The 8,142-nt window shown below is 39.0% G+C and overlaps 1 non-coding gene across 1 annotated transcript; it reads left to right on the top strand.

Moving 5' to 3' along the window:
* Positions 1-7,728: 7,728 nt before the first annotated feature.
* TRNAS-GGA (transfer RNA serine (anticodon GGA)) lies at positions 7,729-7,815 on the top strand. Its single transcript has one exon. It is a non-coding gene; the product is annotated as a tRNA-Ser (tRNA).
* Positions 7,816-8,142: the final 327 nt, after the last annotated feature.

Below are 8,142 nucleotides of genomic sequence, written 5' to 3'. Positions count from 1 at the left end.
AAGTGAATATATAACCCACGGAAAAGTGAGCTAATCCAACCAATCTTGCTTGCACAATGGAAAGAGCCACGGGCTTATCTCTCCAGCGAATTAAATTAGCTAAAGGTGTGCGTTCATGAGCCCATGCTAAAGTCTCAATTAATTCCTGCCAATACCCCCGCCAGGAAATTAAGAACATAAATCCAGTAGCCCAAACAAGATGTCCAAATAAGAACATCCACGCCCATACCGATAAACTATTCATCCCAAAAGGATTATATCCATTGATAAGTTGTGAAGAGTTTAACCATAGGTAATCTCTTAACCATCCCATCAAATAAGTGGAGGATTCATTAAATTGTGAAACGTTGCCCTGCCATAATGTGATATGTTTCCAATGCCAATAAAAAGTAACCCACCCAATGGTATTTAACATCCAGAAAACTGCCAAATAAAATGCGTCCAAGCAGAAATATCACAAGTACCGCCGCGCCCTGGGCCGTCACAAGGAAAACTATATCCAAAATCCTTTTTATCTGGCATTAATTTGGAACCGCGTGCATCTAAAGCGCCCTTTACTAAAATCAATGTAGTTGTATGCAAACCTAGAGCAATAGCATGATGAACCAAGAAATCCCCAGGTCCTATTGTTAAGAAAAGCGAATTACTATTCTCATTAACAGCATTCAACCATCCGGGCAACCATAGGCTTCGACCCGCATTGAAAGCGGGGCCATTCGTTGAAGATAAGAGTATATCGAACCCATATGTCGTCTTGCCATGAGCAGATTGTATCCATTGGGCAAATATAGGTTCGATCAAGATTTGCTTTTCTGGAGTACCAAAAGCAAGCATGACGTCGTTATGAACATAAAGGCCCAAGGTATGGAATCCTAGAAAGAGGCTAGCCCAACTTAAATGAGATATGATAGCTTCTTTATGGTCTAACATTCTTGCCAATACATTATCCTCATTCTGTTCCGGATTGTAATCCCTAATGAAAAAAATAGCTCCATGAGCAAAAGCCCCTGTCATGATGAACCCTGCAATATATTGGTGATGAGTATATAAAGCAGCTTGAGTAGTAAAGTCTTGTGCTATGAATGCATAAGGAGGTAAAGAGTACATATGTTGAGCTACTAAGGAAGTAATAACCCCTAAAGAAGCTAGAGCAAGACCTAACTGAAAATGAATCGAATTGTTGATTGTGTCATAAAGGCCCTTATGCCCACGCCCTAATCGACCCCCCGGAGGAGTATGCGCTTCTAAAAGATCTTTAATACTGTGCCCAATTCCGAAGTTAGTTCGATACATGTGACCGGCAATGAGAAAAATAAATGCAATAGCTAAATGATGGTGAGCCATATCGGTCAGCCACAAACTTTGTGTTTGTGGATGGAATCCCCCAAGAAGAGTTAGAATGGCAGTTCCCGCTCCTTGAGCGGTACCAAATAAATGATTACTCGAATCAGGGTTTTGGGCATAAAGATTCCATTGACCCGTCAAAAGGGGTCCCAACCCCTGGGGATAGGGTAATACATCTAAGAAATTATTCCATCGAACGTACTCCCCCCTGGATGCGGGAATAGCAACATGAACTAAATGTCCTGTCCAAGCCAAAGAACTTACCCCGAAAAGTCCTGACAAATGATGATTGAGACGAGATTCCGCGTTTTTGAACCACGAAAGGCTTGGTTTCCATTTGGGTTGTAGATGTAACCAACCCGCTATTAAGGACAGCGTAGAAAGAAATAATAGAAAAAGAGCTCCAGTATAAAGATCCTCATTGGTGCGTAATCCTATTGTATACCACCACTGATAAACTCCAGAATAAGCAATATTCACTGGACCAGCAGCACCTCCTCGAGTAAAGGCTTCCACAGCGGGTTGACCAAAATGAGGATCCCAAATCGCATGAGCAATAGGTCTTACGTGTAAAGGATCCTGTATCCATGATTCAAAATTTCCTTGCCAAGCTACATGAAACAGATTTCCGGACGTCCATAGAAAGATTATTGCTAATTGCCCAAAGTGAGAAGCAAAAATGTTCTGATAAAGACGTTCTTCAGTAATATCATCATGACTTTCGAAATCATGTGCGGTAGCAATACCAAACCAAATACGACGAGTAGTGGGGTCCTGAGCTAAGCCTTGGCTAAACCTGGGAAATCTTAATTCCATAATGCCTTTCAAATCCTCCTAGCCACTATCCTACTGCAATAATTCTCGCTAAGAAGAATGCCCATGTCGTGGCAATTCCACCCAGAAGGTAATGGGTTACTCCTACAGCGCGTCCTTGTATAATGCTCAAGGCTCTAGGCTGAGTAGCAGGAGCAACTTTTAATTTGTTATGAGCCCAAACGATAGATTCAATGAGTTCTTGCCAATAACCACGGCCGCTGAATAAAAACATTAAACTGAAGGCCCAGACAAAATGAGCACCTAAGAAAAAAAGACCATATGCAGATAATGAAGAACCATAAGACTGAATGACTTGCGATGCCTGTGCCCACAAGAAATCTCGAAGCCACCCATTAATCGTAATGGAACTCTGTGCAAAGTTTCCCCCTGTAATATGAGTTACCACCCCTTGATCACTTATAGTACCCCAAACATCCGACTGCATTTTCCAACTGAAATGGAAAATGACTACCGAAATTGCATTGTACATCCAGAATAAACCTAAGAAAACATGATCCCAGGCGGATACTTGACATGTTCCCCCTCGGCCAGGCCCATCGCAAGGAAAGCGAAAACCTAGATTTGCTTTATCGGGTATCAAACGGGAACTCCGAGCAAATAAAACACCTTTCAAAAGTATTAATACAGTCACATGTATGGTAAATGCATGAATGTGATGGACTAAAAAATCTGCGGTTCCTAATGGAATAGGTAACAAAGCCACTTTGCCACCTACTGCTACTAACTCGCCGCCTCCCACGTTAAGCTAGTACTTGTTGTTGCACCAGGAGCTGTTACGCCAGGCGCAGTAGCATGGATATTTTGTACCCATTGAGCAAAGATAGGTTGTAATTGTATGGCAGTATCCGAAAACATATCTTGTGGACGGCCTAAAGCACTCATGGTATCATTATGAATGTACAAGCCAAAACTGTGAAAACCTAGAAATATACATACCCAGTTAAGGTGGGATATGATTGCATCGCGGTGTCTAAGGACGCGATCTAATAGATCGTTGTATCGAGTAGTTGGATCATAGTCTCTTACCATAAAAATTGCTGCATGTGCAGCAGCACCGACTATTAGAAATCCGCCAATCCACATGTGGTGTGTGAACAAGGAAAGTTGTGTACCATAGTCAGTAGCTAGGTATGGATAGGGAGGCATAGAATACATATGATGAGCTACAACAATGGTTGTAGAGCCTAGCATAGCTAGGTTAAGAGATAATTGAGCATGCCATGACGTTGTTAAGATTTCATAAAGACCCTTATGGCCTTGTCCTGTAAATGGGCCCTTGTGAGCCTCCAAAATATCTTTAAGTCCATGGCCAATACCCCAATTGGTCCTATACATATGACCTGCGATTAGGAAAAGAATAGCAATAGCTAAATGATGGTGCGCAATATCGGTCAGCCAGAGACCACCGGTTACTGGATCTAGTCCTCCGCGAAAAGTCAGAAATTCTGCGTATTTGGACCAATTTAAAGTGAAAAAAGGGGTTGCTCCTTCGGCAAAACTAGGATAAAGTTGAGCCAAAAGGTCCCGATTCAAGATAAATTCATGAGGAAGTGGTATCTCTTTAGGATCCACCCCAGCGTCAAGAAATTGGTTAATTGGTAAAGATACATGAATTTGGTGCCCCGCCCAAGAAAGAGACCCAAGTCCTAATAATCCCGCTAAGTGGTGATTCAACATGGATTCTACATCTTGGAACCAGGCCAATTTGGGAGCGGCTTTGTGATAATGGAACCAACCAGCAAAAAGCATTAACGCTGCAAAAATCAATGCACCAATTGCAGTACAATAGAGTTGTAATTCACTAGTTATTCCAGATGCTCGCAAAGCTGAAAAAAAACCAGAGGTTATTTGGATTCCTCGGAAACCCCGCCTACATCACCATTCAATATTTCTTGCCCTACTATAGGCCAAACTACCTGAGCACTGGGTCCAATGTGAGTAGGATCACTTAGCCATGCTTCATAATTGGAAAAACGGGCGCCATGAAAGTACATGCCACTCAACCAAAGAAAGATAATGGAAAGTTGCCCGAAATGAGCACTAAAGACTTTTCGAGAAATCTCCTCCAAATCACCAGTATGACTATCGAAATCGTGAGCATCAGCATGTAGGTTCCAGATCCAAGTGGTAGTATCAGGGCCCTTAGCTAGTGTTCTTGAGAAATGCCGGGTCTGGCCCATTCCTCAAAAGATGTTTTTACAGGATCCCTATCCACAACAATTTTTACTTCTGGTTCCGGCGAACGAATAATCATTAAGTCCTCCTCTTTCCGGACAAGACATACAAAGAGACCCGCCAACTGTCTTTTTAGTGAATCTTTGAAAGATATATATTTTGAAAGATAGATTTTGAAAGATAGATTTTGAAAGATAGATATTGTGATTAGTTCTTTTCTTTACTATCTACCATCCTTCTATTTTTTTTTTAGTTATTCACTGGAGCAATTATATATTGAAGTCAATCCGAGGCAAGTGTTCGGGTCTATTATGACATAAAGATTAGGTGCCTAACGGACATTGTTTATCTTGAAAAACAAATATTTCTCGACGTAAGAAAAAAATCTTTTTTATTTTTAATTTAAGAAACTAGTGTATTTTTTTTGAGGGCATAAGCTCCTATCTATATCTACTTTCCTTGAGCATAATATAGGGTTTTTTATTTGATTCTAAATTCCAAGATAACTCATTAGAATTATTAATAAGATGGTCCTAATATATTAGCAATATTTAGATTGCCCCCTCTTTTTATTCACTTTATTACTTCTATTCTAGACCCTATCCCTATGGTTTATTCTTATGAAATATCATATAAAATAGAAGGTATAAGAAATGGATATAATGAAATTCTTGATTCGATCTTACGACCTAATTTATTTGATTAATGGATCAACAACCAAACCACCCATTTTATGAAAAAGAAGGAGCATGGTCTTATTCAAATTCAAAGCGCTTCGTAATCTTCAACCAGTTCTGTGCTTCAATATAATTTCCCGGAGTAAGCGCTATAGCTTGTTTCCAATATTCAGCAGCTTGATCAAACCAAGCTTCCGCAATTTCCGAATCACCCTGTAGAATGGCCTGTTCTCCTCGGTCGGAATAGGAAGTTCCTTCCCTTAGAACCGTACTTGAGAGTTTCCTACCTCATACGGCTCAGAAATTGCTATCTGAATTTCCCCTATCTTAACTGAATTCGATTTATCAAAAATCGATCCAATTTGTTCTTGGGTTAAGCAGAAGAAATTAATTACCTAAGTTTCAAACCCTAATTTTTATCAATAATCAGTTTGATCTTTTTTCCCACCTTCAGAAGAATGAAGCATAGATAGATATAGAGCCTTCGTTCAAATTTTCTGAGAGGTAACTATCCCGGTTTCATATATGAAATCTCTATAGAATCCTTGAAAAAGACTTTTTTCCATAAGAAAGAAAAAAGAACTTACTATCTTTGGGATCTGATACTACACCGCTGCTTAATCCCTTAGTGGATCGGCTCTATTACATAAGCGGATTCCTAAATTTTGCCCCATATCATGGGATAAGTAAGCAGTTTTTTTTAGTTGTATCGACCCAGTCGCTCACTAATTGATCTTTACGGTGCTTTCTCTATCAATTTGAGAAACTTTATCCATAGAGTAGTAGTATAGGCCATACTTTCTTCGTTTTTTGATTCTCGTGAAGTGTCCTTCCTTCCTACAGCTGATAGGGAAAAATCGTTGTTTTTACGATCCCTATGTAGAAAGCCCTTTTTTTCTAGTATTTACTAGAAAATTTGATCCTCTCTTTTTTTTTTTTCTTTCTATAGTGGAGATAGTCGCACGTAATGACAGATCACGGCCATATTATTAAAAGCTTGCGGTAAGAAGGGGTTTCGTTCTAGTGCCCGGAAATAATATTCCAAAGCCTTTGTATGCTCTCCATTGCTTGTGTGTATAAGGCCTATGTTATAGAGTATATAACTTCGATCATAGGGATCGATTTCTAGTCGCGTAGCTTCATAATAATTTTGCAAAGCTTCCGCATAATTTCCTTCGGATTGAGCCAACATCCGTTACGGTCGTTCATTCTATTCAAAAAATCTCCGTTCCAAAACCGTACATGAGGTTTTCATCTCATACGGCTCCTCCCTTCTGTACATAATAGTACTAAGCGAAATAATCTATAGAATCAAAATAGAATTAGTCCCGTCTCATTATGAACCGAAAGGGGCTGGTATTTTTCCAAGAAATCTCTAGCCAACCTTCCCACAAGAGGTTTTTCTTAACACCAATGAATTCTATTAATGCTAGAGGAAAACGATAGCTCCAATAATTTCTTTGTTCTCAACGCCTCCTATTTAGAGGAATTAGCTACTTCAACGATCTTTGATGGTTATAGGGGTATCCAAAGTACAAACCTGATGGTTGTTTGTTATCCCAACCATTCTTCCCAGCCCTGATACCGATCAGGAAAGGGGTAATTTCTAACAAAGTTTTTCTCTTGTTGATTCCTATTTCTAGGTGTAGTGCTTTTCTCCCCTATGCTGCCTACGGATACTAATAGAGTAGGATTGGCCTGTAATCCATACCATACCATATCCTGTAGGTGTAACCTTTCGCTCAATACTCAAATCTACAATTGAAGTATCTGAAGCCGCATCAATCGAGGATACACGACGGAAGGAATTGTTAGTTCGCCTCACCTTCCCGAAGCGTGGGTTTGTTTGCTTTACAAATTTGGTTCTCTCTATGCCAACCCCCCTCTCTTTTTCGTAAGACTGAGGTATAGGTAGGGCTAAAAAAAAGCAAAAAAAAGAGTCAAATCGCACCATCTCTATAATAAGTAAATGCCTTTTTTTCTCCTGAGGTTGTCGGAATTATTCGCAATAAAATATTGGCTACAATTGAGGAGGTCTTATCAATGAAATTTCCATTTCCACGGGATCTAGGCATAATTCCCAACCCATTCTATATAGAATTGTTTTCATTCCTTCACAAAATAACATAAAAACAAACACATTCGATTCTTATAATTATAAATAGATTGATCCATATGCTCTACTCTAAATCCATATGCTTTAAATGGATAAGAGAGATATGGATTTTCCGCTCAGCTCAAATTGTATCCTTTTCCTTCTGCTTGGACACGAAGAGATATGAAATATTTGACTAAGACTGGATTTCATTCCACTTTCCTATTTCTGAACAACAACTTATGTTATCAACTATTTCGTGTTTTCAAAGTTATTAATTGTCTCATACCCTATTTTTGATTTCGATAGTATGGTGTAGCGTATCTTATGCAAACGGAATTCTAAGGTTTCTTTATTTTATTATGCAATAAGAAGAATTCTTCCATTTTCTTTTTCTTTAGTTGCGGGAAAACCCAAATTAAAACTTTTATTTTATAGCGAGCGCAATTTCTAGTAAAAAATCCTGTATCCTTCCACTTAGATCAAAAGGAATTTTTCCAATAGAACTATGGAACCCCCGAGTGGTTGCGGTTGTACCTGTACTGCAGGAATAAGAAAACTCGCTATTCACTCAGTTTATTTTCCATAATAAGTTATGTAGGAGAGATGGCCGAGCGGTTCAAGGCGTAGCATTGGAACTGCTATGTAGACTTTTGTTTACCGAGGGTTCGAATCCCTCTCTTTCCGTTTTTCTTAATTCATCAACGTTAAGGATCACAATGTATCAAATCAAATAACAATTTTTTCCAGCAATAATATAATATCTTATATTATCTTATTTTGATTTAATAGAAATTAGAAATTCTCTATAGCAAATTACTGTGGTATGTAAAATACACATAGAGGAAAAAAGAAAAAAGGATCCTAATCCTAGGGTTAATCAATTTTAGCTAGTTGATGGGAAAATACAAATTAATGGTAATGGTCTTAGGGCGATTTAGTTCGGGGAAAGGGGAAGGGGAAGAAAATTCTATGAACCTTTCCTTTTTTCGTTAAGTTCAAGTCTGACGAGAG

This window comes from Triticum urartu, unplaced genomic scaffold (assembly GCF_056163025.1).
Source record: "Triticum urartu cultivar PI428250 unplaced genomic scaffold, HENAU_Tu73 scaffold2, whole genome shotgun sequence".
Lineage (NCBI taxonomy): Eukaryota > Viridiplantae > Streptophyta > Magnoliopsida > Poales > Poaceae > Triticum > Triticum urartu.
This window is presented reverse-complemented; position numbering and strand designations above follow the sequence as displayed.